The sequence below is a fragment of the Canis aureus genome, chromosome 7 (assembly GCF_053574225.1).
Source record: "Canis aureus isolate CA01 chromosome 7, VMU_Caureus_v.1.0, whole genome shotgun sequence".
NCBI lineage: Eukaryota > Metazoa > Chordata > Mammalia > Carnivora > Canidae > Canis > Canis aureus.
This window is the reverse complement of record NC_135617.1, coordinates 54,463,744-54,472,608: the sequence shown is the minus strand read 5'-3', so window position 1 is coordinate 54,472,608 and position 8,865 is coordinate 54,463,744. Positions and strand designations below refer to the sequence as shown.

At 37.9% G+C, this 8,865-nt stretch overlaps 1 long non-coding RNA gene across 1 annotated transcript; it reads left to right on the top strand.

The window, feature by feature from the left end:
• The first annotated feature begins 4,994 nt into the window (after nucleotides 1-4,994).
• Nucleotides 4,995-7,123, top strand: LOC144316866 (uncharacterized). The gene is made up of 3 exons (XR_013382704.1): nucleotides 4,995-5,045; nucleotides 6,696-6,761; nucleotides 7,059-7,123. It is a non-coding gene; the product is annotated as an uncharacterized LOC144316866 (long non-coding RNA).
• Nucleotides 7,124-8,865: the final 1,742 nt, after the last annotated feature.

The window sequence follows — 8,865 nt, the reverse complement described above, 5'->3', positions numbered from 1 at the left end:
ATGTGGAATATCCATGGGCATAATAAATACTTGCCTAAACATAGACTTCCCTAGACTTCTTGAGGGAAGCTAGAGAGCAAAAATCAGAAAACTTGAAAAGAGATAAAGTAATAAGATGCCAAACTCACCCTAGCGCTGAGAGGGAGCTATGAGTATGGATGTTCCTTTTCCAAGATGAAGTAGACATGATCTCTCTATAAATGATTCAGTTGTTCGTAAATGGTACAGTTCTCTGTGTGCCAGGTCCCTCAGCTCCAAACCTTCCTTTTCGCACTCTATGCACAGTGTTAGGGCTGAGATATTGTAAACCACATTTTGGTTTTGCCAGATGGCTTTCTCTTAAGGTCTTCTAATGGGGGCCACTGAATGCAGGTTGCAAGGCTGGAGGAGGAAGAGGAGGCTCTTCAATTCTCTTTTGGATGCTGATACTGCCAGCGTTGCATCAGCAACAGGGCCCTACTCTGGCAGTGGCAGTTCTTTCCAGCTTCTGGCTTCTTCAGACTCTCCCTGGGTAAATCTTATTGTGCCCATCAGCAGGGCATAACCTCCTTAGAGGTGAGTGTCAGCTCTGCAGAACCACTTATTCAAGCTTCTAAATTCCAATAAGCTCAACCTCTTCCCATACACACACTACAAATACACAGATGCACACATGTGCAAACACCTCTTACTTAATTCACACAAATATTTCGGTGACGATAATTGTTCAAAGTACCTATCTAGTCACTTCAGTTTCATGTGTTTTTAAAACAAAGATGATCTATCTACATGTTTTGTTTTATTTTTTTTAATGTATAGTCATAAACAATAATGCCTCTAATGTTAAAGGAAATGTAAAAATATCTGTTTAAGGAAAAAAAAATTCAAGATACAAATGTGTAGTTGGTCATCATCTTTGGAAGACAGAACTGTAGGTAGCCTTTTTCCCCCCACATATTCTAAATTTTTTAAAATGCTATAGTATGAAAACAGTGCCCATTTGAAACTACTTTGTGTTATTAATGTGATACCAATCAATATTTGAGCAGCTTAAAATCTAATGAATTGCCTAGATACACTCACTATTTTTACTGCCTTTATCCTTATTTGCTTTCTAGGAAACAAATGCAATTTGGTTTCTCAGAAGCCTGATAAAAAGACCTGCATTTGCTACTGTGCACCTGCATTCCTAGACTGGTAGTTTACAGCCTGTGTCCGTCTGTTGGGTTCAATATTTTTATGTCATTACTTTTCAGCAATTTAGGCCTCTGTTCCTCTCATTGCCCTGACTGGTAGAAACCACAGATGTGATTGTCAGAAGCTTTTTGCCTAATCACTATTAAGATCTGATGTTAGGCTTTTCTAGCAAACTATCTCCTTTATCATTTGTGACTATAAATTACTATTAGTAATAACTATCATAATTTCTGTATCATCTTACTAATATAGCATTAATTATAATAAAAACTGGGACTCTGGGTAAAATATCCTCAAGGGGGAGAAGGAGAACAGTGAAGTCCTGACTGCTTTGGTCAGCAGCCTTCTGTTATTTCTCCTATACCAATGTTTACCCCTTCAACCCATTTAATTTATTCTTTAAAAAAGATCCAGTAGAATCACTCACATTAAGATATGCATCACTGCTACAACCCAAATCATTCTTTAAAAAAAAAAAAAAAAAAAAAACAGGGTTACAAATTTCCCCACAAATAGTTTTGCTAGAAACTTTGGAATTTGTGTGTATATTGCTTGTATTGACCTTTTATCATACCCTAGTTTTCAAAAGTCTTATACAACAATTTATGATAATTGACTAATGCATGATTAAATAAAGATATTTACATATCATTTAGACTTTTAAGATTTTTTGGGGGGGGGGCTTTACTGTCCTATTTCTACCATGATTTTCCCTGGTTCCTCTCCACCATGAGGTCTGGGTATAGGAAAAAGATATTATATTTTGACCTCATGGCATTGGAGGAAGGAGCTGGTTACCTCATATATACAAAGTGGTGACCTTTGAAGGTAACTGGTCTGATTCTGGGGCATCTTCCAGTGTGAGTTTCCATTATTTGTAGATAAGAGCATTCATAGTCATGTCTCTGGGCTTTGCCATTTTCCAGTGCTAAAGATTTCCACCTTGTAGTCCATCTTGTCTTCTGTCCTAAAATAGCCTATCTCAGCCTTGTGAAAACTGGAATATGCCTAGGTGAGGCATGAATAATAATCTTTTCCTTTATGAAAAAGATTTTCATAAATCTTTTCCTTCTTTTATCCAGCTGTAGTAAACCCACTATCCAGCTGTGTAAACCCACATTTACATTTACACAGATGTGTAAAACCCACAGATGGACATTTCCTGAAACTTTCTCCTAGCATCCAACAAAGCAAAGTTAAATTAAGAGAGAGAGATAATTCCTTTGTATGATCCAATTTTCTGCTCCCAGAGTGTAGGAATAAGAATCATGCTATTGACTCATTAGTAAATAAATAATCAAGCAGTTCACTTGGCTCTTTGGTGAAAAATGCTGATATAAATTATCTTTATAAAGAAGAGATAGATTAGTGAAACTGGCATTCTTTTTGCAGTTTTGGCTGTCTATGGCTTCTCTTTCCTTATTCTTCCTGGTTCTTCTAGTCTTTGTTCCCACACTAGCTATCTTTCACGTTGTTTCTCCCAGCAGTTTTTCTCTCAGCTTTATAGAGACCCAATAAACTTGTGAAAATAAGAGAAAACTAGCAAGCTTTAGCAATGCTGAAGGACTATAATGAGTAGTTCCAGCAAAGACTCTAAAATGGCATGATATGCCACTAAGTATAATGAAATCCCAGAAGCAAGTAGAATGGTTATATACAAACATAGCCATAACCTCTCCTCTCACATGTAAGTTACATTTGCAGCAGTAGAAGAACTCCAGGGTGAGCTGAATGTGGAACACATCAGGTTAGCCCCGAAGACCTTAGTGAATTCTCCGGTGGTACAGCACCTTCAGTTGATGTGCTGTGAACTGCAGGGCAAAGATGATAGCATCTGTTTGTCTGTGGTTTTCTAAGGTGGCCCTACAAAGTGTTACTGAGGTATCCACTGCCCCCGAGCCATCAAGGCAAACAACTGACAGTTTCTGAACGTCTCAGCCCTAACAAGCTCTGGGAAGGTACTTTAAACAAAATTCACAAAAAGAAGTAGACTTAGAAGTGATTTCTGAATGTTTTCTTGGGAAAACACACAGGGCGTTGGTAGGAGAGGTGTGATAATTGAAATGTGATGGATTTATAGTTTTTGCAATATGACTTATCTCTACTGTACATGGATCTGGTATCTACAAGTTTATGTCCCTTGAAAGAGAGCCAAATACACAGCCAAATTAATCAGAACCTGATATTGAACTGGTAGCAAAAATATAAGTTCTGCCTCTTTCCCTTCACTCATCTCATCTATGTGTGTGTTTCAAAAATGAAGCATTAAAATTCACCTTTGTTCTAACAAGGAAAGAATCAAAAGCTAATAAGTTTAGCAATTCAAACAGTCCCTGCCTTAGCCCCTGGTCTAGAGCTGTCCTCCAATAACCATTCTGAAGTAGGTAGTAGGAGATCAGTCAGACCTGAGTTTATACCCCTACTCATCAATCTACTGCATGAAGACTTCCAGTTTTGCTTTCTCATCTTGAAACTGAGGAACATATTCCCTATTTCTAAAGGCCACTGTGAGTATAAAAGCAAATAGACACACTGTGCCTAGCATAGGTATTATTGGCCCTCAGTAAGAGAGATGTTATCACTTTAGCTTATGTCCTCCTCCAAGATTAAAAAAACAAGCCATTTAATTTATTCTGTAGACTTTAAAATAATTAATACCATCTCACACTTAATCCTGAGGGCACACAACAAAAGAACAGAGGAAATTGTTCAAAATATACACAATAAGTTAACATAATAAAATCGGTCTTATTGCACATAGGTCTGATTTCTGCTCTACATTTCAAGAGCCCTCCCCCAGAAAAATTCATATCAAAATTGGGTCATATCTATTCAGTGATGTTCCATGGGTACTTAGACTACGTGGTTTTGCAGCCAAAGGGCTTTGGAACTGAATTCCTACCCATATTCTCCACAGTTAATCCCAGTGGGAAATGCAACTGCAAACTTTGCTCAGCTCAAGTTAGAGTTAAAATGAGATCCGCGTGGGAGGCAGCGCAGTTTGGAACATTCACATACAATACAGGATGCATCTTTAATGCAAGAAAAGGGCTCATTGGGAGCAGAAGGCATGAAAGCTTGAAATACCAGAACTGATGTTGGGAGCAAAGCTTCCCAGTGAAAGGAGAGCTGATTTACTTTTGCAGAAAGATACCAAGGGAAGAGTACATCCCAATTTGCCCTTGAATTGGAAAGCTCGTTGATTGCTTATACACCACTGCCAGGTCTTAAATTCATTACCAGGTAGATTTTAGATTACCTTCGGAAGAATCTGACACATTGTAACAATTGGATCAATCATTGTTTTATTAAACCGATATTAATTAAACATTTTCACCTTTTAGTGGGACTTGTTAGATCCTGATTAGCCATGACAGATCATTATTTTCAGCAGAACATGGTCAAGATCCAGCAACGAGCACTGAGATGTAATCAGGCACCAATGTATGCTGGAATTAATAATTATACTAAATTGGCTGTAATGAATAATTTATGGTGTAAATTCTTATGCAATTTGCTATGGTAACACACAAGAAGATATCTGCTGTATTTTAACAAAGCACAAGTTTCCAGGAATAAAATAATGAATAAAATAATAGGGAACCCACTTCAGGAGGAAAAGGCTTAGAGATGGGTAAAGTGCAAAAAACAGAAAACATGGAATGCTATTGTCATTGTCATCATTAATTAACATTCATTATTCATCCAGAGGTACAAAGGCCACAAATGAAGCATTTACAGGTTGTAGAGAATTAACTCCTTGCCCTTCAAATATTAACAGGGACACAATAAGTAGGCAAAGGCTGTTCCTTATTGCACAGGGTACTGCAGAGTGCGCTGATTGCTTTGGTTTGTTGGTTGTTTTATGGGTGAGTAAAAACACACTCAAACCTTTATTTACTCTATTCTATCTTAACAGTAAACATAAAATTAAAGAAGTACTTTACAGAAGGAAAGTGTTGCTAAGCAGGTTGTCACCAAATGTGGGTTCTTTGAAGAAATTGCACCTTATACCTAGTAAGTGCCCAATTCTAATCACCGGGTACTAATTATTTCCCTGTATCTAGCCCCTTATGAATATGTTCTTTTTAATTCTAATATCAATCTGATGCACGGGGTAGATGAGGGAACTTCGACTCTAAATAGTCCGGCATGTTCAGTAAGCTGAAAAATTACCAAAACCATGATGCCAGAGCATCATAAAGTCCACAGAGTTGGCAAAGTATTTCAGTGCCTCAATAGATTGAAAAATTATGCTGCATAATCAAAATTTCTATCCCTACTATTTCAAAAATCAGATTATTAAGGGGTGCCTGGGTAGTGCAGTTGGTCAAACATCAGAGTCTTGTTTTGGGCTCAGCTTGTGATCTCAAGGTTGTGAGATCAAGCCCCTTCCCCTACCTCCTTCTGCTTGAGATACTCTAGCTTCCTCTGCCCCTCTCCCACTCATGCTTGTGCTCTCTCTCTAAAAGAAAGAAAGAAAGAAAGAAAGAAAGAAAGAAAGAAAGAAAGAAAGAAGAAAGAAAGAAAGAAAGAAAGAAAGAAAGAAAGAAAGAAATATTTTTTTTAAAAAAATCAGATTATTAAAAGCCAGCAGTTCACATTTTTTGTTTCTGTCTTGAATTCTAACCTGAAAAGTTTGATATAAATATAAGGGATCACCCTTATATTTAATAAAATGGGATCAAATTATTATATGTTTGTGATCATTGCATTTTTAAGTGCATGTTCAACTAGCTTATCTGGTAGATAGTCTTATTAACTTATTTATACATTTATTTTTAATGCTTCCTTTTGTGGTCATCGTTCAATACCTAAACCTAACCAGAAGAAAAAGAAATATTTCATTTTAGTGAGAAGAGCTCAAATCAGTGGAGTCTGCAGTTTCAGTTAATGGAATCATTCATTATTATCTTTACACGAAGGCATGCTATCATCTATCTTATATAAATAACAACAAGCACAAGCTTGTGGCCAGACAGTAGCTTGTATTTTATATGCATTGTACTATCCAATATGTGTTATACCTCTGAGAATGTGTTAACTACTATTATCCCTATTTTAATGGAAACTGGCTCTTAGAAAAATTGACAAATTTGCCCAATTTAGCACGGTGAGTGTGTGATGAAGCTGAATTTAAATTCAGGTCAATCTATCATCAGGATTCACAATGTTGATAATTGTACTCCCTTTCCAAGCTAGCGTCAGAAGACCCTGCCTTATCTTTACTGACTTTCTTCACACAAACAAAATCACTTCCCACTGGATGAGTAACGTCCTCAATTCAGAACTGTATTTATTTGACAGACAGTTTATATTTAATTAAGAGCAATTATTTCTGGGAGCAGTTATCACTCACTCACTTTTACCTTAATGTGAATAGGGAGGTGAAGGCAGCATTTGGTACAGTGAAGATAGAGCACAAAGAAAAAGAAAATTAAAATATTTTTGGTGGTTGATGGTGTGTGTGCATGTGTGTGTCTCCTGGGATGCAGGATACAATTTATTTTTCAAACCAGAGTCAAGCTTCCTGCTTACTTTTGCCCACATTCCGGTTTTCACCTAGGGATCAATCTAGGCTACAGGTGAGTGTGCAGACCCCAAGTACTTTTTGCCTAGTAGCTGCCCCAAGACCCTAAGCCTCTTCCCAATTGACCATTGCAACATCTGAGTTTCAATGCAATGGCCCAACCCATCATTTATTTCAGTCCAATCACTGTTGAGCTGTCCTTGTTTTGCTAATACTCTGCCAAAGGAGAGAAAAAGAAGGTGAAATGATGGTGAGAACTCTTTTCCTAGAACCTCCCCTCTTTGAAGGGAAGAATCGGCTTGTGTTTTTATGTAGGGTCTCTATTTTCAAATTTCCCTCTTTTTTTTCTTAGAAACTCTGCCCGCAGAGACTCTCCCCGATAAGGCTCATCCGCAGTGCTGATGACGACAGTGGTGTTAATGATGATATAATCCCCTGGAATACTGGATCCTATGAACATGAAAGCAGCAGGGCAAACCTCATCTGAATAATATAATCCTAAAGTAGATGCCACTCCTTACTTCTTACTTAATTACGGAAGTACACGTCCTCTTTCAAAATGTTTTCTCAAGCAGCCATAAGAAATCCCAGGGAAACAAACAACAGAAAATGAACCTGTTTTTCCCCTCTTCAAATATGTTTGACTTAGCAGCACTAGGACTTTCAAAGAAGATTAGTATTACCAATAAATCACTGTGCTCACAGATGCGGAGCAAGACAGAACACAGGGCTGCCGAGGCATATATTATGACAATAGATGCCTTAGCAACAGTTTTAACTGTTCTGCAACAGATTGTGCCCTAAAGCAGTAAATACCCTGCACACAGGAGGTTATTTAGCATTTGCTTTTTCTAAGTAAATAAGGAGGTAGACAGACAGACAGATCCACAGAACTTCATCGCCAACATTTTATGTTGTGTTCAGATCTGTGAAAAACTGAATTGGTAAAGATTAGGTAAAAGAAAGCTCCTAAGATTGATACAAATCCAAAAGTCCTCATATTTCCCTTATAATCTAGAATATACTGAACAAAAGGCATTCTTCGCAAAACTCAAGCTGGGGCTGGGAGCACCAGAATTAGCACTTGCTCAATCTGCAGAGACCTGAGAACCTGAGTCTTTCTTTTCTTTTCTTGAACTTAATCTTCCATCTATCTTATATTCTGACATTAGATGAATTCCAACTACCAAACATGTTTCTGGTATTTCTACCTAGAAGCTAAGAGAAATGTAGGTGAATTGAAACAGTAAACAACCCCAGGTGGAACCATCGCAAACTGAAATAAAAGGCCCAAGAAACCAGGAGGTGGGATCACTCACTAACATCCTAGTAATATGTTTTTGGTACATGGTTTCTCTACATCCCTGAATGCAGACCGTGAGAATTCCACTCTACTTCCTCCTGCCTAGTCCTTCAGGGGTGACCTGTCTCACCTAGGGCTACGACTTCAGAAGCATTTCCTTGGCATTTTGCACTTCTCACTGACTGCTCTTTACCAATCACCAAGACACCACCCCCTCAATATAAGAAGAATCTCTCTCTCTCTCTCTCTTTCATTGTAAGACAAGCTAAAATCTATGTGCCTCAACTTTCCAAAGAAAATAGTAATGGTAGCCATGCCACAGTTTTGCTGTGATAATTAGCTGATGTAACTTGAAAGACTGATAGTTGTCTCTTATCCTTTTTCTCAGAATACTTTTCCTGAGAAAAGATGGTTTATTGTTCCATCTGAAATGCCAAGAAATCTCAGCATAATCAACAGGACTCATTCTCCTATCCATAGATTCTCCTACTCTTGCCTTTGCTTCTTCCTTGAACTAATCCTTTACTCACCATCATGGACGTAATTTCTGAAATTTGAATGTGAGCTAAAGAAAAAAGATAATTCAGCCCTGCATTCCAGGTCTCAAGCCTGTTTCTGACCCAGGTACAGGCAATGTTCCCCATAAACAGAATGGTGCACCAGAAGGCTGCTTTAGGAACCCAGTCCAAGTGCTAGGTTTTCTAGGCTTTTTTCTGTATAGTTCCCTTAAGAACCTCAGCCAGTAACATGTGGTCAGAATAGGGGCAAATCCCATGTTCAGGTGACCCTCCATTTTAGCTATTTATCCAGATGACAATCTTTTCCATATTTAATATCTGTCGTTATTTTGGTGGCC